Source organism: Artibeus jamaicensis, unplaced genomic scaffold (assembly GCF_021234435.1).
Source record: "Artibeus jamaicensis isolate MK-2021 breed Jamaican fruit bat unplaced genomic scaffold, CSHL_Jam_final contig_402, whole genome shotgun sequence".
NCBI classification, from domain to species: Eukaryota; Metazoa; Chordata; class Mammalia; order Chiroptera; family Phyllostomidae; genus Artibeus; species Artibeus jamaicensis.
Window position 1 is genome coordinate 3,475,736 of NW_026521818.1, and position 26,727 is coordinate 3,502,462.

Consider the following 26,727-nt stretch of genomic DNA (forward strand, 5'->3'; position numbering starts at 1 on the left):
GACCAAGTGCACCTGTCTATAAATTGCTTGGCTATTGTGTTGTGCTGGCTGTCTCAGTTTCCCTATTTCACTTGCCAAGGAATTTTCCTAGCTTCTTACTATCCTGTCTTAAAGGTATCACCTAATGTGAGATTATTTTGAGAACAAATTAAAACTAAAAAGTAATTACTTTCTTTAACTCTGTCATCTCAATATTTTGGACATGAGTATCGATGGGAAAATAGAATTAACAAAATCTTCTAGACCAGAAATCCTCCCCACAAAGGTCGTGGAGAAATAAAACACTGGTTACTGAATAAGCATTAAACCAGAATGTGATGTGCATTATGGGAAATCAGCAAAGTAACTGTAGAGACGGAAAGAATCTCACCCTTTATATAGCCAAGCAGATTTAAGAGATTGCATGTTTTACACTCTAACTAGTCTTCAAGTTAGATGTTGGCAACACCATTTGGACACATAATGCATCTTAATTTTATTTGGTAATTGAAATGACTATCTGTATTAGCTAATTAGCTTTATCCAGAGGAAAAACAAACCACATATCTTAATGAGAGAAGGCAGTTTTGCAACTTGGACTAATTTGTACAATGAAGTTAGGCTTCTACTCTCCTAAAGTAACTGGGAGATAGGGATACTATCTCACTCTCTTTTATTTTATGAAAGTATAGTTGACATATGTTAGTTTCAGGTGTATGGCATAATGATTTGATATTTGTATATATTGTGAAATGATCACATCTGTCATCATACATGGCTACAAATATTTTTTAAAACTTGTGATGAGAACTCATGATTTACTATTAGCATCTTTCAAATATGCAATGTAGTCACCATGCTGTACATTAGATCCCCATGACTAATTTATTTATAACTAGATGTCTGGATCTTTTGACTCCCTTCATCTATTTCAATCCTTACTGCTGAACCAGTTGGTTCTCTGTCACTATGAGCTTTAAAAAAAAATTCCACACATAAGTGAGATCATATGGGATTTGTATTTTTTTGTTTGACTAACATCACTTAGCATGACATCGAGGTCCATTCATATTGTTGTAAATAGCAAGCTTTCCTTTTTTAAGACTGAATAATATTCCATTTGTGTGTGTATATCTATCTATCTGATAGATAGACATACACACGCACACCACCTTTATCTATTCAAGTGTGCTATCTCTCTTCACATTTGCATTTCAAAGCAATAGTTCCCAGGTCCTTGCGCCTGACATTGCTGGCAAGCAAGGCTGAAAAAGCACTAGCCAAGCACTAGGAAAATTTCTTCCTCCATCATCCATGGAGAGAATTAAGTATCTTATGGTACTGAACAGCAAGTGGGGTCCTTCTGCTCACTGCCACCCTCTTGCCAAATTCTGGAAGAAAAGGTTTGGTGATAGAGGAAGAGTCTTTATTGAAAAGACACAATTTTGGAATAACACCTATCCACATACATTAGTCACAGCTTAAATCACTTAAGACTATCAATAAGGCTAAACTCTTTAACACCTGAGTTCTACCATTTCCCCCAGTAGTTTTTAATTATCTATTTCCACAGGATTAATTTATAAACCAAAACAAGGTACAAAAGCTACACAATTTTAGGGTGACAGGTTTCTGCCTCAGAGCTTGTCCCTTCCAGAACCCTGTCACCCTCTGCCAGGCCAGACCTATCCTACGCTTCACCCGCAGTTTCTTCTCCCAGCCACAATCCATCTAAAATAACGTCTTGTGGGAAACTCAAGGACTACAGCACAAACCCCCAGGTACCCTGGAGGAAGAGATGTGAAGAGCCCCTCTCCACCTCCTTTCCTTTTAAATCTTCTGCCCCTAATTCCTAGTGTTCTGGAGGCAACGGATTTTCCAGTCAATCCAGGCCTAGGCCGTTTACTGTTGCCTTGGGCAACCTCTTCCTAGGGCCCCTCCCTAATCTGCCCCAAAGATCTGATCAGATCTTTCTGAATCACTTAAAATTTGATTTGTCTTTACAACATGTTCTGGGTACTTTGAAACAGAAGACAAGAAAAAAGTCCCATTTAAAATTTATGTTTTTCTATGTGTGGGACTTTCACAACAAATAACCGTGTTTAGGGGAAAAAAAAAATATATATATATATATATTCACCCCTCTTGCTTGGCTCCCACAAAGTTTTAAAGGAGTGTAGGGTGGAGATGGAGCTGGTTGAAGTTAGATTTGCTCCAGGCAAAGAATGTGATACAACCAAAGTGCCTGGTACATTAAAAAGTCGGCCACAGGAACACACCCTTGAATTAGTGACTAATACTGTTTCTGATCACCTAGTTATCTTTGTTTAGCTCACATTACTCATTTCCCACTAAATTCTTTTGGCGAAGGACGCTTCAGAAACAGCTTCCCTGGAAACGCAAACCAATTTCTGTTCTTCACACATTCTAGACTCTTGAAGAGGTAAGGAGCACTCAAAGGACGCTTTTAAACAACATCCACCACAATTCCAGCATTGATCGTGTAGCCATTTTTTTTTTTGGTCTCAGGCTCGGTAATAACAGGGATGGGAAAGACAGCTCCTGCCTTTAAGCCACTCAGAGTGCACTGAGGGAGAGGAAAATCATTCTGAAAATACAATTGATGCAAGTAAAACGAACAGGAAAAAGTCACTGATTCTGAGGGTGAAAAATGCGTACTTAGGGGTCGCGAGGCGCGCTCCCAAAGCCGCTTTCATTCCCGGAGATTCCAGCTCCGGAGATCACCCAGCGCCCTGAGGGCACACTTAATATTTTAATCACGCCTCCGCCCCCACCCTCCGAATTCCTTTCCGGTTGCGGATCCGCCGGGTAGTCCCTTCCAGGCTGTCCCAGCTTATCACACCGGGCCCGGCCACTTCCCGGCCGCGGCCAGGCTAGTTTCCCAAAGTTTCCTGTGACGCCGCTGTCCGCCTCCGGGCCATCCCGCCCTGACTCCCACCCGACAGTCCTGGACACAGGCTGGAAGAGGAGAAGGCTACAGGGACGAAGAAGCGCCAATATACGGACCACAGGACGCCGCCCCAGCCCGGGAGCGAACTGCGAGGGCGGCGGCCGCACCCGCTGCCCGGCGCTCGCGCACGCCCACCGGGCTTGGAGTCCGAGACCCACCCTCCGCGGCCCTAGCCAATCGGCCGCGCCCCGCCTCCTGGGAGGTGGTGGAGGAGGGGGTTGGGGGCCGGCAGGCAGCACCGCCTTCCGTTCCTGCCCATTGGCTGAGGCCTCGAGGGTGCTCGGAGACCGGAGTGCATCTGGATTGGCCGTAGAGGCTTGTGACAGAGGCACCCATTGGCTGTGGCGGCCCCCGTGACGCGGGGTGGTGACTGGCTCCCGTGTCTGAGGGGCTCCTGCTTGTCAGGTTCTAGGTAAGTGAGTTTCGCGCCGCCGGCTGCGGGCGCGGTTGCCCGGGGCAACGCTGTGGGGGGAGGGAGAGGAGGAAAGGGTAGCGGGGAACTCAAGCTACATTCGGTGCCCTCAGAGGGGTGCCTGGGACTCATCCCTGCCTGCCGAGGGAACGCCGAATGCTCTTCCTCCGCCCTCGGCCACCCCCCCCCCCCACCCGGCCCCAGGCTGCGGGGTCTCCCGCCCTTACTCCGCCCCTGGCAGAGCATTCTTGGTTCAGGTTTTGGGTCCGGCTGTCTTTCTGGCCTGACGAGGCCCGCCCCTCCCACCTACCTAGGACTGGAGACTGAGAGGGCGGGTGCCGTCGCGAAGGGGCTGAGGCCGGCGCCACCGCCCCGCCCCGTAGCCGGGTCGGGGGTCTGCGGGGTGTGGGGTGGTGGAGGAGGGACTGTAGGCTCCGCCCATTACTCCCGCACCCCTTCTGTCTGCGTGCTTCTGTTCTGCAGCTGTCCTCCAGCTCTGGCGGCCACCCCGAACCCCGATCTCTCCCTGACCAGCCCTTCAGTCTCTCTTGACCCGCTCAGTCCAGCCCTAGGTCTTCTCCCGTAGGTCGGTTTCCTCACTTCCCGCTTTCATCTCTCACCTTCCATTCCTGGTCCCTCTGCTCCCTGGCCGTGTCTGGGCCAGAGGTGACTCTGAAGAGGCAGTCGAGAGACAAACTATTAAGTGTGAAGCTAGTGCAGCAGGGGCAATCTCTGCTCTGTTCTCTCCTTGCCATTTAGGATTGAGGAGGTGTTGGGTGGCACCTTTGGGTCAGCTTTCTGCCATTGGAATCTCCTTTTAGAGTCAACTTGCTTCAACAACGCTATTTGGATTGGTACTGGTAGGGGGTACGTCACACACGAATTAAGGACTTAACTGTGTTGTCGCTTTTTACTTGGCACATTTGTGATGTCCTTTAGTGCTGTTCAATTCCAAATCTAAAAAATTATTAAGGAATGTAGCCTTTGGTTTTCCTTTATTTATAGTTAAAAATAAGCTTCAATCTTTTTAATTCGTAAGGCGTGCATGTAATAATCAGTGATCTCACTGTCACTTTGACATCAACGACTCTAAGGGGATAGTATACCATTTTTCTCCCTAATTTTATGATAATAAGGAATTTCTCAAATAGAGCTACTGTATATAAAAGTATAACGTAAAAATCAGTAATAGACCAAAACCATTTCATGGTTAAAGATTAGAAAGTGCTTTTCATCCTATGGAATGGGAACAGGATTAAGGGAAAAAAAAAACCTACCGCAAAAATAGAATTATTTTACTAGTGCAGTGTTCTATTCCTGGTATACCTATTTGGTATTAACAAAGACATCTGTGAAGAGCCACAAGTTTGTCAGTCAATGCAAAGGAAGGCTGAGTATATATTTTATAACCCAGGAACACTATTTTTGCTAATACTCTTGAACCAAGGGAACTATGTTTCCAAAGGTGTTGGGAATGTATTAAAAGAGTACATGCACATAGTGGAAATGTTTTGTTTTCTTCCATGAAAGACTTTGAAGATCTGTTTCTCTTCTGCACTGATGGTTAGCAGCATTAAACATTTACACGTAGTATTATTTAGGGTCCTGTTAATGTAGTTTCTGTACTACTTCAAAGGTTGATGTCAGAAGATTAGAAGAAATAGTCCAGGCTTATGATAGAAAAATCATTTTGAGATATCTTCAACCAGTAGTTAACTATAACTCTGGTCTGTGACTGTTTCAAATTTGCCATTTCCTTTCCACCAGTATTTCACTATGGAAAATATCAAACAATGCAGAAAACTCAAATTATTCAGTAACTACCCAACTACCTACACGGCAATAACATTTTTTAAGACAGTTGTTAAATTTTAAGGAACAGAGAAACTGAAATGATCAAGTTGGGGAACCAGCATAAATACATACACCAAAATATTAAGGTGACTATTTCCATTTGTAGATGGGAGTAGTGTTTACAAAAGCTATTGTAACTTAATTCCATGAGACTATTATAGAGCAGTCTTGTAAGAAGTCATCATCATCTTCTTACAATGACTTGTAAGAAGTCATTTGTAAATCAAGGCCCAGATGATTAAATTGCATTTTGATAGTCAGAAAAAAGAAAGAAAATGTAATGAACTTGTTATACAAATAGAAGTTTTGTTTTAAAATTGGACTCCTGCGTTAATAGATTTTAGTTTTGTACTTGATTTTTAAATAAGCATGTTTTTTTAAAAAAATTTTTTATTGCTTATGCTGTTACAGTTGTTCTATTCCCCCTTTCATTCCCCTCCACCCTACCCCCCATCCCCACCATTACCCTCCCTTTAGTTTATGACCATATGTCTCAAGTCCTTTAGATTCTATATTTCCCATGCTATTCTTGCCCCCCCCATCTATTTTCTATCTACTGTCTATGCTACTTATTTTCTGTACCTTCTCCCCCCATCTCCTCCTCCCACTCCCCTGTTGCTAACCCTCCTTGAGGTCTTCATTTCTATGTTTCCACTCCTGATCTAGCTTTCGTTTTAGGTGTGGTTGTTAATAACTGTGGGTTTGCTGTCCTTTCACTGTTCATGTTTCTTTAACTTCTTTTTCTTAGATAAGTCCCTTTAACATTTCCTATAATAAGGGCTTGGTGATGATGAACTCCTTGAATTTGACCTTATCTGAGAAGCACTTTATCTGTCCTTCCATTCTAAATGAATGCTTTAGTGGATAGAGCAATCTTGGATGTAGGTCTTTGGATTTCATGACTTGGAATACCTCTTTCCAGCCCCTTCTTGCCTGTAAGGTCACTTTTGAGAAATCTGCTGACAGTCTGATGGGGACTCCTTTGTAGGTGACTGTCCCCTTAGCTCTTGCTGCTTCTAGGATTCTCTCCTTCATTTTAATTTTGGCTAATGTAATTATGATGTGCCTTGGTGTGTTCCTTCTTGGGCAATCTTTCCAACTTCTTTGGTACTCTCTGAGCTTCCTGGATTTCCTGGAAGTCTATTTCCTTTGCCAGATTGGGGAAATTCTCCTTTATTATTTGTTCAAATAAGTTTTCCACTGGTGGCTGTTCCTTTCCCCCTTCTGGTACCCCTATAATTCGGATGTTGGAGCGTTTAAAGATGTCCTGGAGGTTCCTAAGACTCTCCTCATTTCTTTGAATTCTTGCTTCCTGACTCTTTTCTGTTTGGCCATTATTTGCTTTCTTCTGGTCCACTCCATTGATTTGAGTCCCAGTTTCCTTTTCATTGCTGTTGGTGTCCTGTGCAATTCCATTCATTTCAATTAGTTTCGCCTTCATATATTTGTCTAATTTGTGGCTATAATCAACCAGTTCTGTGAGGATCCTGATGACCAGTGTTTTAAACTGTGCGTCTGAGAGTTTTGCTATTTCTTCATCGCTTAGATCTATGGGCTCTGGGGCTTTGAGATCTTGCGACATTTTTGGTCTGTTCTGGCCCTTTAAGTGTGAGAAGCAGTGCCTTGGACTCCCAGGTCACTGGGTTGTGACGCTGTATGTGGGGGCGTGGTCAGAGCGGGGGAAATGGTGCCGCGGGGACCCGCCGGCCTCGGTCCAACCGCCCACTCTCTGCCTGTCCGCTGGCGCACAAATGCGCGACCACAGTCAACACGCAGCACCGCTTCCCCGCTGTCTCCTCCGCCGGCGCTCGCCTGGTGGCTCGCTCGGTCTCTCACTAGGTCCAACCCTGCGCCTGGATTCCGCGCCTGAGTCCGTCTGACGGAGTCCTCCTGTGCAACCCCTCACCAGCCTCTGGTTTCGCCCCTTACCAGCCAGGCTGAAGAATTTGTTGTTAACGGACTCCTGAAAAGTTCAATTTTCTGTGTTCTGGCTGTGTTTTCTGTTGCTAATATTTAGTTGTCTCTAAACTTGGTTGTGTGAGAAGACATGGCACATCCACCAATGCCTCCATCTTGGCAGAAGTGATAAGCATGTTTTTTTGAAGACAGGTAGAATGGGGCTATAAATTATACAATGTATTGGTAATATACTTAATATATTGGATCGATCTAAATATGTTATTTTAGAATAAGAATGTGGTTTTATAATAAAAAAGCTTAGGTATGTGAACTTTTAAAATATTCCATGGAAAAGTAGGTAATTAGAATGATTTGATAAGGCTCAAAACTTTGTTGGGTGTTGTTTCGTGGTGTAGCTAAAAGATAATTAAAATTTTAATATATAAGTTCTCTTCATTTTATAATGAAATATGAAATGGCCTCTAAGTTCACATATGTGTTTATTGTTTTTTTAATTTTTCCATACTTAGGAAATTTCTGCATTCTTAAGTATTTGAATCCTGGTTTTCAGTTTTAGTTTACCCTAAATCTGTTTTTCATACTTACTAATGTATATAGCTAGTTTCTTAAATATTGCAGTTAAGAGCTATGTCTCAGAATTTATAGATCTTTGGATTAACTCATTATTTTTTCATATCTCATTTGTCTCTGGCAAGTTTATATATGGTTAATTTACTACATCACTGAGAGAAATGTGATGAAGGAAGTCACAGTTTTGGAACTTTGGAATGAATAAGATGTTTAGATATTTTTTAATCAAAGCTCTAGGTATTTTTCTCCCTGACTTCCTCTATCTTTCCTTTTCACCTTTCTCTTTAATTTTTATTATGAAAGTTAAATGCTTTAAAATAAATTCAGTAAAAAAAACCTAGATAAGAAACATCACCAACAATTTCATGATAGTTAATGCTTTGGGAAATAACTGAAACTCTTGTTTTTTCTCTAATATTCATCAATCATTGCAGTTATATGATTTTCATTGTGGTATATCTGCCCTTGCATTTAAACTTGCAGGAGTTCCTGAACTTGAGACTCAGTTTCCTTAAGTTAGAAGAGATTTCCAAAATCTTGAAGAAAAAATGGAAAAGAATAAATATAGGACATATTAAAGTCAGGACAAAAGAATCAGACCCAAGCAATGATCTACTTTTCCTTATTTTATAAATATAAATGTAATCCTAGTTACCCATATAAAACTGCTTTATGTCTGATGCATTATGGGGCCTCTCAAGTTTTTCTTTAGAATTCAAAATATATAGGTAGCATGGAATTTACTAAGTGCCTTTCTATAAAAATTTTCAAATGTTTTCACTTTTGGGATATTATGTATTCAGCTTTTTAAAATTTAATGTGATGTATAATTTGGAATTATTTCTGAAACATATATACTTATGAAAGTATGATAAATTTTTAGTCTGTATATCATTACACTATAAAGCTTGACATTGTCTCCTCCTTTAGAAGGTTTTAATGAAAAGATTGACAATTTTAGTGGAGATGTTTCTTGCTAGGTCACAGCGTGTAGTGATGTGTTCTTTTTTTTTGAGCTGGATAATCTGGGTTTCCGTTAGAGATCTGGAAATTCTTCTGTGGGATGTTGGGCAAGTTATTTAATCTCTTGAAAACAGTTTCCTCATCTGTAAGATGGGGATGATTGAATAGCCTCACATGGTTGTTGTGAAGAAGAAATGAGACAATGTACCGCATTTTTTGGACTATAAGACCCCCCTCCCATTTGGGAGGAATAATGGTTGTTAATGCAGCTGTGGAGTTCTGTTTACATTTACATTGGTAAAATATTATTTATTTATGTTATTAAATATTTTACCACATTTTTTGCTTCAAAATTTTTTTCCTATTTTCCTCCTCTAAAACCTATGTGTGTCTTATGGTCTGAAAAATACAGTAGGTAAAATGCCTGAATTTAGAATGTCCTCAATTTCTGCTTTAATTTTATCTGTCCTAGTATTACTGTATTTATTCTAACATCTTAAAAAGTCCCTAAATTTTAGACTTAGGAAATTAAAATAATTACATTAAGTTTACCTAAAGTGAATGACATTTTGTATAGACATAGCAAATAGTTAGAAATACCTGTGATTAGCTGTTCTTGTATAGTTCTTTGATTACTCTCAATAGGGATAGTCACAAATTTAAGTGCTTTTTAACCTCAAAATATGTCTAGTTTGTCTGAATTCCTAAATTATTTTTCTTTCACCTTAGATTATCATCTATTGTTAGATTGTTTCTCAAAATTCCTTTCATTTAAACCATAGTTTAGGCCAAACTGTTTGCCTAAAAGTGGTATAGGAAAACTAAATATTACTTTCTTAAATCTCTAGTTTTCCTCTCTACCTTAAATCACATTTAATTTATCTGTTTAAAGCTTAAACTGTATTTTCAAATATAATAATACATAAAACTCTTAGTTGAATGTTTTCTGCTTCCTACTTATGTATGATTGATTTTTAAGGAGCAAATTTCAGTAAACATCCATATTTCAAAATGTCTGTTCTATAACGATAGGGTTTTAATTCTTAAAAATACTCAGTTTAAATGCACAGACCAGGCTATAGTTGTTGGATGTCATGAAGCAGGCACTGAAGTGAGTGAGGAGTTAGCAGTTGAACCAGATAGTCTTTATTGCTTCATCCGGCAGTAAAACAGATTTGGCAGTCTAAGTCAATGATTCTCAGCATTTTTTCTCATCGGTAAAGATATTTATGTATGTGACACACCAGTGTGCTGTTTCTCGCCATGCTCTCTGTAATTCCATCTTGTTTTCTTCTGCTTAAGAAAGCATATCAGAATACAAGTCATTAAAAATGGTATCATTATAGGGATAAACTTGAATGTATTGTGATTTATTGAGGAAAGTGAGTCACTGAAAAAAGTGTGTAACTATTATTAGTAACAAATACTTGAGACACACCTTTCAGTACTACAGTTGAGACCCAAGTCACACATTTTCCTGAAATGAATGCCTCTCTACTTTTTATTTTTATTCTTTTATTTTTATAAGATTTTATTTATTTTATTTTTAGAGGGGAAGGGAGGGAGAAAGAGAGGGAGAGAAACATCAATATGTCGTTGCCTCTCTCATGCTCCTTACTGGGGACCTGGCACACAACCCAGGCCTGTGCCATGACTGGGAATCGAACTGGCTACCCTTTAGTTCACAGGCCAACACTCAGTCCACCGAGCCACACCATCCAGGGCTCAATATTGGAATATTTATGTTCGAGGCATTTTAGTATATAAATATATACTAAATTTTAGTATATAAATATATACTAAGTTTTATATTGTAGTATATAAAAATGTTTTTTACATTGGTTTAGAAAAGTATCTTTAAACTTGTATCTTTGCATATGAGATTGCTTTTAAATGCCTTGTTCTCTGTGGATGTAGTCTGTATAATATTCAGTTAGATGAAGACAGAAAAACAACATTCAGGCCCTGGCTGGGAAGTTCAGTAGGTTGCCAGATCCAGCTCTGGTCAGGGCACAAACAAGAAAGAACCATTAAATACATAAATAAGTGGAACAAGCTGATGCTTCTCTTTCTTTTTCTGTGTCCCTCTCTCCCTCTTCCCCTTCCCTTCCTCCCTCCTCTCTCTGTCAAATCAATAAATAAAAAGGAGACAATGTTCATGAGACCCTTGATATTGGCAAGTGGCATTTCTTGGAACCTTTGTGGATCTAGGACATAACTAGCTCTGTAAAATACAGTCAAAAAATTAAGTGATTCCTTTAGACCCTTAACAATTGTATAATAGGACTCTAGTCATTAAAGTTGTTAAGCCATATTTTGCTTCCAAAATGAAGGCTGTTGTTTTTGCATTATATCATTAGTATATATGCAAGGTTCTTATTCTCGACACTTGTGTCCTGGGGTTTGCAAAACAGGAGTATTTCTAGCACTGTAACAAAGGTGAAGAGTTAGTCCTTGATCACTGTAATGCTTGCTGCTTGCTACCATTTCTTGGGTGTGTTGTCGGCTTGGAGTTGGAGACTTCTGTAGTTTGTGTCCCTTCTATTCTCTGAATGCCTAGCTTGGGAGGATTTCCCAAGTTTGTCTTGTCGGTTGGTGGGGCTCTTTTGTTAATTTCACATTATAGAATGAAAAATGCATTTGACTCTTCTAATCAGTTTGGGTAACAGTTGGGCCATACCAGTTGGGTCATACCCTAGCAGCCATACCATCTCTTACTTCATGAAATGGTTTGTGCAGTGTCCTGACTTTCTCTTGAATTATATTTCCTTCAGAATCACATGCTTTCTATACACTCTTATACTGGTTAATTGTCATTTCAGCTTTTACTAAGGTTTTTTAAATTTTTGCTTTGCTTTGGAACAAAGGAAGGATTTTCAAGCATTTCCTTTTTGTTTCAGTATACTTTCTAACGACACAGATTCAGCCACTGTCACATTTCATATCTATTCTGAATGTACTCCAAACTAATATATTATCCTTCAGTACCATCACTTTGTCAGGCCCCTTTACTTTCTATGTATTGAGCAAATTTGGAATAGTAATTAAAGGAAACTAAACAATGCAACTCTCTCAGATTGTTATTAATGACAAATAAGTAGTTAGATCACTATCCTAATTTATAAACATTTATATTGGAAAACTATATGGATCTTTATCTAGATTTATATATAATAGGAACTTTGTTGTACAAACAGGCTGATTTTTCTCTTACTGATATATTTGTATCATTATATTGCATTTGTATAATTACTATGTATAGTTTTTCACCCCTTCTCAACATTTTAATCTCCAAGATAGAAACAGTTTCTGTCAGTACAAGTTTTTTTGTAAATTATGTGGATTCAGATATTGTTATTAAGGAGGAGCATTAATATTTAGTGCCTACTAAAAGTTCTAGGTACTTTTGGTACATTTGTTTTTATTTTTAGGACAACCTTGTAAATTGGATAGCTTGTACATGTTTTCTTTTTGTGATCAGGAACCAATTTCAGGTCTCATCCTTTATCCAAGAAGACCTAGGATTTGAATGTAGGTCTTTCATATGCTAAACCTGAAATAAATACAAATGGCAATGTCTGAATATAGAAAACTATTAGCAGGCCTGAATTTAACAGCAGTTTTAATTATTTGGGAGTGACAATAAAGGTCCATGTTGAAATATTTACAGTTTTGCTGAAATGAATTTCTGTTATTGGTAGTGAGATCCTAAGATGTACCTGACCCTAGCTAACTGCCCAATATCCACATCTTGTCTTGGACTGTTCTCTTGAGTTTGTCCTGTATTATAATTCCTTTTAGGTGGTGGTATGTTGTCTCTTTGTAAAATATTTTTCTGGAAAAGAAAAACAGCTGCTAGAAGTAAAGTAAAAGTAAAGAGGCATGAGAAAGTTGTGGATTTTAGCCAGAAAATGAATGTTCCTTTAAAAATTTTTTTGAATAAATTTATAAAAGGAATGTTTAATCTAGTATCTTAGATCCAGATGTGAATCAATCCACCACGCCTTCTAGGGAAATGAAAGTTGACTTGTGAAACATTTATTATTGAGTGTTCCAATGCTGACAAAAATTTGCATAGTTTTTAGGTGGATTTCTTGAAAATGTCAGGGATGTTATATGCATAAATCCTGTTTTGTTACCCTTCTCTCTCACCCACAACAATAATATTTGAAAGAGATTTGACTGTTTATAAATAGCCGATACTTTTCAGAGTTAATGTCGTTGTTACAAATATCTTAAAATATTAACATAAATAACACTCACAGGGTAATATAGATGTCCTTTTCTGAGTTTCACAATTGATAATAACAGAATAGTAGCTAGACCCTGGTGATGGCCTCTTCTGAGGTTCTGATTTCTTATTTGTGTTTTGGATCTTGACTTACCCTGTGATTGGAATAGGTGTTCTGAAATCGAACTGATAGCTTAAGTTAGGAACATTTACTATTATATACAGTAATATCATGGTTTTTGAAAGAGGATATGATAGTAAAGAAATAGACATGTCCTGGAGGGAGCCTGTATTATAAAAATAATGCAGTATTGTATACAGTAATATCATGGTTTTTGAAAGAGGATATGATAGTAAAGAAATAGACATGTCCTGGAGGGAGCCTGTATTATAAAAATAATGCAGAAATGCTCTGTGTCACACAGGAGGCAAGTTATTGCAGCAACAGAACAGAGTAGGAAGGCATAGGATTTTTCCTTTTTTGGTCACTCAACAAGTGACAGTAGAGTACTCATTCCATGTAAGGGTTTACCTTATAGTTACAGATAACTATAAAGCATAGGGGAGTTTCAGACTTTTTTTTGAGAGTATAGCGTAATGGAAAGAGCATGGGTATTAGACCCAGACCCTCCTGGGGTTGAATCTGTGCCAACAGTAATTAGTTGTATGAATTTAGGCAAATAAGTGGCTTTAGACTTCTGGCCAAGATGGAGGCATAGGTAGAAACATTGTGCCTCCTCACACAACCAAGTTTAAAGACAACAAAGTTTTAATAACAAAAACAAAGCCAAAACACAGGAGATTGAACTGTATGGTAGTCCGACAACAATGTACCATTCAGCCAGACAGGTAAGAGGGGCGGAGTCAGTGGCTGGCTGAGTGGGGTTGGGCAGGAAAGATCCACCAGACCAACCCAGGCGCATAGGTGGCCATTGGCGGATCCCAGGTGTGGGGTGGCAACGGGTGGGCCCAGTAAGGGTGCAAGGCAGCTGGCTGACCGAGATCACACATTTGCACGCAGATAAACCAAGCAAAGGAGCAAGCAGTGAGACAGACCACGCAGGCTAGGGCCCCAGCGATGTGAATTAGAGCCTGAAAGCACCAATTGGAAAAACTTTCGGGGTTGAGGTGCGGAGAGAGGCTCCCAAGCTCACAGAGAGTTTGTTGGAGAGACCCACAGGGTCCCGGAGGGTGCAAAGGCCCACACACCTGGGAGCTGGCACCAAGGGGGTCCAGTTTGCTTGTGGGAAGCAGCACAGGGGACTGAAATCCAAGAGAGAGAGAGAGTGGAACAAATGCCATTGCTCCTCTCTGACCGCGCCTCCACATACAGCATTACAACCCAGCAACCTGGGTGGCCCCACCCTGGTGAACGCCTAGGGCTCCAACCCTCATACATAACAGGTGCAAGCAGACCAAAACATTATGGTTCAAGAACAGCTCAAAGCCCCAGAGCCAATAATTCTAAGTGACCAAGAGATAGCCAACCTCTCAGATGCACAGTTCAAAACACTGGTGATCAGGATACTCACAGAACTGGTTGATTTTAGGCACAAATTAGAGGAACAAATGAAGGCTAAACTAATTGAAATGAAGGGAAATGCACAGGAAACCAATAGTGATGGAAAGGAAACTGGGACTCAAGTCAATGGAGGAGTGGAACAGATGGAAGAAAAAAAATGACCAAACAGAAAAGAATGAAGAAACAAGAATTCAAAAAAATGAGGAGAGGCTTAGGAACCTCCAGGACATCTTTAAATGTTCCAACATCTTATTTATAGGGGTACCAGAAGGGGGAGAGGAACAGCCATGAGTGGAAAACTTATTTGAACAAATAATAGAGGAGAACTTTCCCAATCTGGCAAAGGCAATAGACTTCCAGGAAATCCAGGAAGCTCAGAGAGTACCAAAGAAGTTGGACCCAAGAAGGAACACACCAAGGCACATCATCATTACATTAGCCAAGATTAAAATGGAGAGAATCCTAGAAGCAGCAAGAGATAAGGGGACAGTCACCTACAAAGGAGTTCCCATCAGACTGTCAGCAGATTTCTCAAAAGAGACCTTACAGGCAAGAAGGGGCTGGAAAGAAGTATTCCAAGTCATGAAATGCAAATACCTACATCCAAGATTGCTCTATCCAGTAAAGCATTCATTTAGAATGGAAGGACAGATAAAGTGCTTCTCAGATAAGGTCAAATTCAAGGAGTTCATCATCACCAAGCCCTTATTATATAAAATGTTAAAGGGACTTATCTAAGAAAAAGGAGATAAAAAAGATGAACAGTGAAAGGACAACAAACTCACAGTTATTAACAACCACACCTAAAACAAAAGCAAACTAAGAGGACAGCTAGATCAGGAGCAAACCATAAAAATGAAGATCACATGGAGGGTTAGCAACAGGTGAGTGAGAGAAAGAGAAGGGGGGAGAAGGTACAGAGAATAAGTAGCATAGACACTAAGTAGAAAATAGACAGCGAGAGCAAGAATAGTATGGGAAGTATAGACTCTATAGAACTTGTGACACATTGACATAAATGAAAGGGGGGGAATGGTGGGGGAGGGGTGTGCAGGGTAGAGGGGAATGAAGGGGCGAATAGGACAACTAATGGCATAATCAATAAAATATATTTTAAAAAATAAGTGGCTTTAGTTTTTTCCATTTGAAAACTGATAGCAGTTTCATCTGGTAACTGGTAATAATATTAGATTTTTAAATTTCTTCGTGAGATCAAAACCCTACTCGTATTAGTTTAGGGCACTGGGGTGCACAGGAGTGTACTGTCTTCAGGAATGGATGGATTCAGTGGTCCCAAAGAATGGCCTCTGGTCCCAAAGAATGGCCTCAGGACATGCCCAGTGGCTTTCTCTTGTGTTAGATATACTTTCAGATAGGCTTTCCCCTTGTGGACCTCTCTGATTGTTTTAGGTTTACATTCTTTCAGTTTAGCAAGTCGAACATAAAAAGAGCTTCTCTTATCCATAGTTTTACCATTGGTCCCAGGATTATATCTCATTAAATAAATTGTGTCATATTTCCATCCTTGGTTCTGTGGTCAAGGAGATAACAGATGATAGATCAGATCTGGACCAGGTGCTAACTATTGGAACTGGGAATAGGAACTGTAGTCAGCCACATGGTCTGAACCACTTGGACTTGAAGTCAGGGTGGGTGGGTCACTAAATGAAAAAGAAGGTACCGTGACCATGGGAAAGGACAGTGGATGCTGGGCAATATAACCAAAAGCTATTCACTATAATTCTCCCAATGTATATACATGTCCTCTATTACATACATATGTACCCTTGACAAAATGCCTTCACTTAATATAGTGCAAATCTTTTACTTACAACTTTAAATGCACTTACCACCTGTCCCCCCAGCAAAGGGAGACAACTTAAAGACTTGTTTAATTGCTGTTTCTAACTTTAAGTCCATGATCTCTGGGTCATTCTTTCACTTTTACTTGAATAAATATGCCAAACGTCTAGGAACTTAGGGTTAAATAACATAACTAATTGTAGTAAAACCAGTGTTCAGAGGTAGAAGGAAAATAACCTAAAGACAGTAAAAACTCTCAATTAGAAAAGAGAAAAAGGAGAAGCAACCTGCAAAAGTTTTCTAGTCCACGATATATACATATTGTATTGGACAGGGATGGCAAGTACTCTGCTCTGGCAGTGGAATAAGATTTTTGAATAACCAGTGTGGCTGTCACTGGTTCTTCCTGGGAATATCTTTATTCTTTTTATTCCTGGTCACAGGAAGATAAGTACTGAGAAGGATTTTCTTAGTGGGGACTGCACTACTTCAGTAGTCCATGTTCTGTTGATGAAGTGTTGGGGTCCTGGGAACCATGTTAGGAATTGAGCAGTACAAATCTTTGTTGGGAATTTCTTAGGCAATACAACTTGTAGAAACTAAGTTTTTATTTATTTACTTTATTTCTTTGCATTTGATCAACTTCTACCAAGCATCCAAAGGCCAAGTCCTAGTCCTTGAATCTGACCATTACCTGATATGTCTCTAAACAACTTGGACCATCACCCTAATCCAGTGGTTCTCCAACCGGGGAGCATTTCATACCTTAGGGGACATTTGGCAATGTCTGGAGACATGTTTGCTGTCACATTGGGAAGGTTGGGGCTGAGTAGGGAGATGATACTGGCATCTAGTAGGTAGACCCCACAGTAGTACTGTTAGGCATCCCATATGACAGCCCCCCACAACAAAGAGTTTTCCAGTTCAAAATATCTGTAGTACTGAGGTTGAGGAATCATGTAAATCCTAGTCTTTTCAATTTCCTTCTTGACTTTTGTCTATTGGCCATTCAGAGCAACTTCTTGAGGTAACAAACACAGATCATTTGCCCCTGCCTCTGGGCTATGTCATAGTGGGTTGTTCTTTATGATGGGTAAATACCTTCTTTGCTAGAATGCTTGAGGAGGAGACTGGAGCATTAGGCTTCTCTCACTTTTTGTTTTTGTGTGATTAAGGGCCTAAGTTTAGGGATATCTGATTTTCAACCTTGTAAATTGCAATATCAGCCATCTTGGATTTGTAATGAAAGACTGAAAAGATTTTTCTTTTATTAAGACTTCACTCAAAGTATGCCTCTTTTTTGAAAGAACTCTGAAAAGTACTACATAGTAGGCAATATACCAACATTCTAACATTTTCACTGAGTAGCCTACAATTCTATCCTTAGTGGACACATAGCCTGATTTATAAGAGTTAGCAATTTACCAGCTGTATTTGCTTCTGAAAAAATCCTGACTCTTCACTCTGCAATAGAGGGATACCAGATACCAGATTCTTTCACTTTCTATTATTGATTCAGTTCTACATTTTAGGCTGTCACTTGTATTACCTGATTTTGGCATACATTTTTATATTCATTTGGCTTCTTTTGGACGACATTGATAGAAACTCAGTTTAAAAAAGTTAATCCTTTCCATTTCTGTAAGTGGTAACACTTTCCTTGTTTTTGCTCAGATCTCAAACCTTGAAGTTATTCTCCACTCTTTTTCTTTCACTTCCCCCATATAATCTTTCAGAATATTCTATTGGCTTCAAAATATATCGGAAATATGCCAGTTTGCTCACCACCTCTGTTAGGGTCATTCTGGTTCCATACCACCTTTTCTCTCCTACATAACTCCTAACAAGTCTCATTGCTACTACTGTTGCTCTCAGAATATTAGTGTCACCCTTTTTGAAAAGTAAGAGATCATGTCACTTCTTTGCTCAGAATCTTTCAGTAATTTCCCATGTAATTTAGAGTACAAGCTCAGAGTCTTTCAGATGTGCTAGTGTTGTGGTCCTGCCCTCCTCATGCAGGATCTTTCTCTGAACTCGGATTTTTCTATGTCTCTACCACTCACTCCTTGCAGGCCTCCATTCTCTTTCTTAAGTAGGTGCTTTATTACACTTACTGTTCTCCTGGCCTGGAATGTTCCTCTCCAGATATCCATATGACCTACTTCCTTGTCTCTTTTAGGTACTTGCTCAAATATAACTTAATCTGTAGAGTCTTTAATCACCTAAAATAAATTTGAAATCTCTTACTTCCTCCATACTTCTTGTTACCTTTTCCTGATTTCTTTTTCTTTATAACACTTATCACCACTCAATACTGGGCATTTCACTTATTTTGTACTTTGTTTCTTTTCTCTAGAATATAATCTCGATGAGGACAGGAATTTTTGTCTGTTGTGTAGGAAAATGCATAGCACATAGCTTATCACACTCTCAGTGAATATTTGTTGAATGTATTAATAAATATAAAAACAATGTACTGCCTCATGTAACTGTTTATTCTGAAACACTGATGGAAGAGAATACCCTGCAGAGGGAGAGAGATTACTCATTAAGCAAATTTCTCCAGGGGAGACAGGGAAAGTATTCAGGTTTATACTGGAATATATGTAAATATAAATAAACATATAAATAAACATAAGTTAAAAAAAAGAATATAAGTGAGTGTTTTCTAGGGCAGGGAAGGAGAGGGCTTTATTTCTCCAAAGCTCATTGGAGGTCTCTGTAGGGAGACACTGTCTCTACTTTCCAAGGCTGTCTATCATGCAAATATCCTTATAGAACCTTTTGCTCAGGAAGCTCTGATTGGGGAGCAACAAGAGAAATCTAGAGAGAATTGTTTCTCAACAGTCATTCTAAGATTTCAGCAAGTATATCTATTCACACCTCAAGTCAGGTGTGATTAAATCTAGGGGCAAAATGTTTTCATTGTTTTCTTCATATCTCTTTTCATCTCTTAGCATTTATTTTTCTCTGGTTGGCTCACTGTCAAGTAGATACTTAATGTTCTTTCACTTTAGCAACCTCAACTGAAAGATAACTTTCTGGGTAGTTCTTGCAGAATTGTTTTGTCAGTCCTGTTGTTACAGAACAGACCAGGAGGGGCGCCAAACGATATAAAAGATCCCCCCTTTTTCTCCAGGGGGTTCCTCCCCCGTACTAGGTTCACTTTGCCCATTGCCAGAAGAAAGACGTCTCTCAATGCCAGAAATTGGTGAAAAGGAAAGGAATTATTTATTTAAAACTTACACAGACGAAAGATCTTTAGAATACCGACAAATGCACACAGTCCTCCCTTTGCCCTCTGCCCAGTCCAGGGTACTGTATCTCAGGAAAGAAGTAGAAGTCCAGTGATTCAGGCTCCCGGCACCATCCACGTGGCAAAAGGGAGCACTTCCAAAACTTCGTGGTTCTGACTCTCACTCAAGCCTCGTGGTCCCCGAAAAGACGCCAGAGGGCTGCAGTGCCTGAGTTTAAATCCCAGCGCCAATCTTCCTCTGCAGCCTCATTACTGGCTCCTCCCACAGTCAGCCTCAGCTGCCAGCATTCCGGGCAGGTGCGGCCCTGTGGTGTGGAGCCAATCATCTCCAAGCTCTTCTGGACCCCATTACAAATCCCTGTTTGGGGTGCTCCTATTGGCTGCACCCTGTTGCACTATTGGGTTACATACCCATTCCTAAACTACCACTTGGGGGAGGGAATATCCTGATTGTACAGACCTGGGTGGGTCATGCACCTATTACAGGAACTCTGTGCCCATTCCAGGAACTTGAAAGTGGTAATGATTAGTGCCACCCAACGTGGGTTGAGAAGAAGAGAAGGGTAGTCAGCAGAAAAAAATTGAGATGCTGCCACCAATAGAAAGGGAGTGAAAAATAACAGATCCATTACTTACATGCCATGAAACTCATGCACATTTGAAAAAAAATCTTATTGTATACAGGCACTCTTGCCTCATCTATTTTTCACCTAACATCACATTGTGAACAAGAGATTTTCCTTGAAAACATGATTTTAAATGGATGCAAAATTATATTTAAATTTGTTGCCTTATTTTAGAATTTTGGTTTGTTAGAATTAAATCGTGGTTTGTTATTTATTAGAGAAGTAAGAGGAGTATTGGTGGGACAGAGAAGTAGGACCAGGATTAGGCTGAGGCATGAGAGATGCTAGGACACAAAATAAGACTTTTAGAGTGGCACTTGCATGACCCCAAGAGTGAATGTGTCCATAAATTTTGCACCCTAGGTGCCCCCCTTGCTTCATTCTAGTTCTAGTTGTGAGAAGAAGCACAGTTAAGGAATTGGAACTATATTTGATTATGAGTGTGAGTTAGAGATGGCTACCTGTGTAGTTGGGGAGGTTGGTGGGGAAGATTAAGGTTCGCCAGAAAGTCATTATTATACATTTTTAATTCATCTACAGAAACCTTTGATGAGTTTTGATAAGGATAATAATGCCTTTGAAGTAATACAAGGAATTTTAAATCATAGGTTTATAGTAGATTAAACAAATAAAATGATCCATTTAGAGATTCTACCAAGAAAGTTGTTACTTATTTTTAACCCCAATTATTTCATTATAAAGCAGAAAAAATACTGTTTCTTTTTCCTTGAAAAATATAATGTAGAGAAGAGACTTGGGTTGGAAGGTGATACATTAATAACACAAGGGAACGCTATCTTCTTGAACAAGACACTTGATGCTGCTCAATGTTGGCATGGAATCCTATTTGATTCTATTTGATCCTATTGATGCTGTCATTTTGTTTTTAGGCCTTTGAAAATAACTGTTTCTTTATCACAGTGAGGGATCAATACATGGAATTCTATATACCTTTCAACTATCTTTGCTGATAGAGAAGGGGGGCTAAAAATTTCAAATTAAATGGATTGTCCAGTAATTTTGGGGGTCTGTCTTTAAAAAAATATTTATTGATTTTAGAGAGAGATTGGAAGGGAGAGTGGGAGCAAGGATGAGAGAGAAAGAGAAAGAAGCATGGATTTATTGTTCCACTTATTTATGCATTCATTGGTTGATTCTTGTACATACCTTACTGGGGATTGAACCTGCAACCTTGGTGTACAGAAATGACTACTCTAACTAGGTGAACTACCTGGCCAGAGCCTGGGGGGTCTGTCTTTAGAGCAGGATTAGGTAACATATGTAATGTGTACATTTAGGTATACACTTACTATATTTTGTTCCTTTGGAAATCTTTAGAAGTAATACTCTTTACTGTATTATTTCTGGGAGTTCAATTGAAGATACTCTGTTGAATGCAGAATGAAAGATAAGTCATGATTAGTTTTCAAATTTAAATATTTTAAGTCATGAATTATCATTTAATACAAAATTCTTTTTAAGTGTGTTTTATTGATTATGCTATTACAGTTTCCCAATTCGTCCCTCTTTATTCCCCCTCTGCCCTGCACCCTCCATCCCTCCAGCATTCCCTCTGCCTTAGTTCATGCCCATGGGTTGTACTTGTAAGTTCTTTGAATTCTCTGTTTCCTGTACAATTTTTGACCTAACCCCATCTATTTTATGCCTACCAATTATGTTTCTTCTTCCCTGTACCTTTCCCTTCTGTTCCTCCCCTCTCCCTCCCCACTGAAAACCCTCTGTGGGATGTCCATTTCTCTGATTCTGTTCCTGTTCCAGTTGTTTGCTTAGTTTTTGTTTCCATTGCTTTTTTTTTTAGGTTCCTTTGTTGATAGTTGTGAGTTTGTTGTCATTTTACTATTGATAGTTTTTGATCTTTTTTTTCTTAGGTCCCTTTAACATTTCATATAATAGTGGCTTGGTGATGATGAACTCCTTTAACTTGACCTTATCTGGGAAGCACTTTATCTGCCCTTCCATTCTAAATGATAGCTTTGCTGGATATAGTAATCTTGAATGTAGGTCCTCGCCTTTTATGACTTGAAATACTTCTTTCCAGCCCCTTCTTGCCTGTAAGGTTTCTTTTGAAAGAAATCAGCTGACTGTCTTATGGGAACTCCTTTGTAGGTAATGCTCTCCTTTACTCTTGCTGTTTTTAAGATTCTCTTTTTATCTTTAATCTTGGGTAACTTAATGATGATTTGCCTTGTTGTGTTCCTCTTTGAGTCCAGCTTCTTTGGGACTCTCTGGGCTTCCTGGATTTCCTGGAAGTCTATTTCCTTTGCTGGATTGGGGAAGTTTTTCTTCATTATTTGTTCAAATAAGTTTTCAATTTCTTCTCCTTCCGGAACCCCTATAATTTGGGTATTGGAACATTTAAAGTTGTCCCAGAGGTTCCTAAGCTTTTCTTCACTTTTTTAAATTCTTGTTTCTTCATTCTGTTCTGGTTGGATCATTATTTCTTCCTTTTGTTCCAAATCATTGATTCGAGACCCGGTTTCCTTCCTATCACTGTTGGTTCCCCAAATATTTTGCTTTATTTTACTTTGGGTATCTTTTATTTGCTCTTTCATTTTGCAACCAAGCTCAATCCATTCTGGGAGCATTTTGATTATCAGGGCTTTAAATTCTCCATCAGGTAGGTTGGCTACATACTTATCACTTAGCTCCCTTTCTAGAGTTTTACTCTGTTCTTTGATTTTGGCCCTATTTCTTTGTCTCTGGGCACCTGTTAAGTTGTAATGGGGTGGGGCCTTAAGTATTCGCCAGGGCTGGGCAACCCTCCTTGCTGTGCTGCAGCACTGCCTGTGTGGGAAGGGCCAGAGAGGGAGCAATGCAGCTAGCCTGTTCAGCTCTAGCCCACTTTCCAACAAACCCTCCTGTGAGACTGGGAGTTTCTTGCACGGTGGCAATCCCCACCACACTGGGGCAACCCCACCGTAGTCCACAGTCAGTTCTGAGTCTCAATTTTGAGTTCAGCCAGCCCTGACCACACTGTCTGTCATCTTGCTTGGGATTCTCTCTGTGTGCCTGTCTGCCCATCTTACCGGTCTGGTTGGTCTTGTTGACTGTTTCTTTAATTCCTTGGTTGTCAGAGTTCCATGCAGTTTTATTTTCTGGCACTTCTGGTTGTTTATTGATTTAGATTGCTTGTTATCCTCCTTTTGGTTGTGCAAGGAGGTGAAATGTTTCTACCTACACCTCCATCTAGGTGGGAACTGCTCTTTTCTTCAGAGTGATATAAAAATTCTTGTCAAAGCTTTACCTTACACCAAATCAGAGAAGACTGCATTTCACCTTGGAATTTTATTCGTTCAGTAATCACTTGTTTGGTAGCTGCAGTGTTCCAGGTATTGTGTAGGATGCTGCTATATTAAGATAACAGTCTCTGTCTTCAATCATGTCAGAGCTCAGAGGAAGTAGGGGGATATAATAACACTTTAATTATATCTAGCATTGAGAAACTTGCTGAATTTAGAAGAGGATAAAATGCTGGTCTGGGGGAAGTGGGGCAAAGGAGGAACCCTTTGAAAATGGGTAAAAAGCATAAAAGAATAGGAGAATTGGGAGATATTTTCATGTTTGGTCAGTTTACTGACCAGAAGGAAAGGATTAATCTTACTGGTAACATCAATGAAATGTCCTCTGATTTGTATGAAATTTAAGGAAGTAAGAGAAATGACACGAAAAAGAATAGGGAAATAAAAATTAGGAGCTTGAAAGAAGGGGTGAACTGAGTATAAACCAAGAAGTTGGGATTAGAAATATGAGGGTGTGAGGCAGAAAATGAAAAACTGGGAGAGGTCTGTAAACTGCATATACTTCTATTGACATCAGTGATAAGAGAGCCCAGGACCAAGAAACATCTTAGGAATTCTAGTTTCAGGGGTTGAGAGAATAGCCGATGCAAAGGTCATACTTTGGCATACTGTTAGAGAAAGTATGTGTGTGCCAGGAGAATCCTTCTCAAACCTTCCCAGCTTCTGCAAAAGTTTTCTCACATAGTTAGTTACTTCTTCAGGCCGTAATATTTTAACATGTGTAGTTGCTTCTTCTGATGTGCTTCAAACTTGAAATTAGTTTTATGCTATGAACATGGAAAAAAGCATGACTTACCTATTCACAACTCAGGAAATAGTTTAGAAGAGAAGGTAAGATACATTTCTCATTGGGAAATTTGTGGGAAGAGAAGGGAGAGAGTAAGCAGGGGATAAAGTTAAGTAAGTATAGCATGCTTATTCTTAATGTGGTGAATGGGAGAAAATACCACATTTGACTTCCAGTTGAGCCTTTTTTATTAATTTTTTTGTAGTGTACAGTTCTGACTCTTTGAATTTCTTCTTGTAGCTCCTGTTTTCTGGCTAGACCTGTGATCATACCTGTGAGACTTCATTGAAAATTTTATCAAGTGTCTTCCTCATCCCTGGTGTATAATCCCTCAACATGGACCTGTTGCTTTAGCTAAGATATGATCAGCAATGAATAGTAGGAAGGTAGGATTACATTACTCTTCTTAGTAAATTACTAAAATAAAAATAAAGCAGTTATTTTTATATTAGTAAGTAATTATTAACATAATTACTTTTTCTTTTGAAAGTTTTAGTTTGTCCTGATGTTGTACTATTTACGTTACTCTCCTATCTAGGCAGGCTATAATAATTTTATATCTGTTATTTATCTAACTGAATTCTCTATCATTTGTGATGTAATCATCATTATTATTTTTAATTAACACTTGTAATCAGCAGAATCTCAATCTATATGTCTTTTGCAGCTGATGTGTCCATCAGTCCTTTATTTTCAGCTGCCTGGCACTAAACTCAAATACCTTAGTTTTTTTCTTAAACACTTGCTCCTTTTCCTGGTTTATGTATTTCTATTAGTAGTGTTATTAGTCCCATTTTCTAATACAGTTGTATATTCATTTACTATTTCATTCATTTGTTTGATGTGTATCGATAGGCTTCTATTAAGTATCAGACAGTTTGCTGCTTTTTGGAATATAATGACAAATAAAGTCGATATCCTGTTCTTATAGCTTATTGTAAAGGGGGGACAGGTTTAAAAATAAACTGGCAAAATAATTATAAATGGTGATAAATTTTGTTAAGGAAAGCAAAAAAGCAAGTAATTTGGTGATAAGGAGCTGTTTTAGAGAGGTGGTTACAAAAAGCTCTTCTAAGAGTTAGTGGTTAATATGAGTCCTATGAAGGAGCTATTTTAATAGTGGGTGGGGTGTGTATGTGCATGTGTGGTATTTTTGGTGGGGAAAGCATTCTCATTAAAAGGGATGGTAGGTGAAATAAATTAAACAAGAGAAAGACAGATACTGTATGTTTTCACTTACATGTGAAATCTTAAAATACTAAATTGAGAGAAATAGGAAGTTAAATGCTTGTTGCCAGGGGCTGGAGAATGGAGTAAATGGGGAGAGGCTGGTCAAGGGGAACAGACTACCAGCTGTAAGATAAATAACATTTGGGGATATAATGCATAGCCTGGTGACTATAATTAAACAATAGTACTATTATAATATACACTTGAAAGTTGTTTATAGAATAGATCTTACAGATCTTAAATGTTATCACCACATATACACAATCGTAAACCTTATGGTGGTAATCATTTTGTAATGTATATATGTGTGTTCAGTCATTACTTTGTACACCTAAACTTCCATCTGTTATATGTCAATAGTATTTCAATAAAACTGAGGGAAAATAAAAGGAAGAAATAGTGGGTACAATGACTTTGAAGGAGAAAAGAGCTTGGTGAGTTTGAGGGACAGGAAAAGTCACAGTGTGGCTGACGTAGAGATGCAGAGGTGAGTGTGGGAAAAGGTTATAGAACTACGCAGTGCTTTGAAGGGTTTGGCAGGAGGTTTATACTTTATTCTAAATAATATTAGCTGCTGTGTAAGGAATGGATTGTCTGAGGGTGAAAGAGAAAGTAGGCAGTTTTAGGAGCCGGGGTGAAAGATAGTGGTGGCCTCATAGGGTATAGCAACAAAAAAGAGATAGATGGATTTGAGATGTACTTTTCTGAGTCAGGATTTATGAGACTCTTGGATAGTTTGGATGTGGAAAGAGAGATCATACTGAAAGAACTCCAAGATTTGTGGACTTTGAGCTACTGGGTATGCTGACATTATGTACAGAAACCTTTTAGACAACTCTCTCATCCATTATGTCAAGGAATGGTTATTTTACCAAAAGGGAAATTTATTATAGTGCTAGAAATAATGTTAGTATTGGCAATGAAAACAGCTGGCAAATTTCTACTGTGTACTAATTAATACTTTCTTTTGCTTTTCTCCCTAAAATTTACTTTATATGACACTTAATAATAAATTTAATTTCATTTCACTTCAGAATTTTCTGGAATGAAAATAATTAGCTATACTTTTTAAAATATATATTTATGGATTATGCCATTACAGTTGTTCTATTCCCCCCTTCATTCTCCTCCACCCTGCACACCCTCTCCCCCACCATCCCTCCCTTTAGTTTATGACCACGTGTCTCAAGTTCTTTAGATTCTGTATTTCCCCTACTATTCTTGTCCTCCCCCCTATCTATTTTCTACCTACCGTCTATGCTACTTATTCTCTCTACTTTCTC

The 26,727-nt window shown here is 39.0% G+C and overlaps 1 protein-coding gene across 3 annotated transcripts in view; it reads left to right on the forward strand.

Annotated features, from left to right (window-relative positions):
• The first annotated feature begins 2,717 nt into the window (after positions 1 to 2,717).
• Positions 2,718 to 26,727, forward strand: part of FER (FER tyrosine kinase) — a 411,880-nt gene continuing 387,870 nt past the window's right edge. The window contains exons 1-2 of one of the 3 annotated variants that reach the window (XM_037138616.2): positions 2,718 to 3,362; positions 24,455 to 24,600. The gene's annotated coding sequence lies outside the window, so the exon portion shown is untranslated. The remainder of the gene's footprint in view (positions 3,363 to 24,454; positions 24,601 to 26,727) is intronic. The other 2 variants (XM_037138612.2, XM_037138614.2) reach the window with 2 other exon arrangements.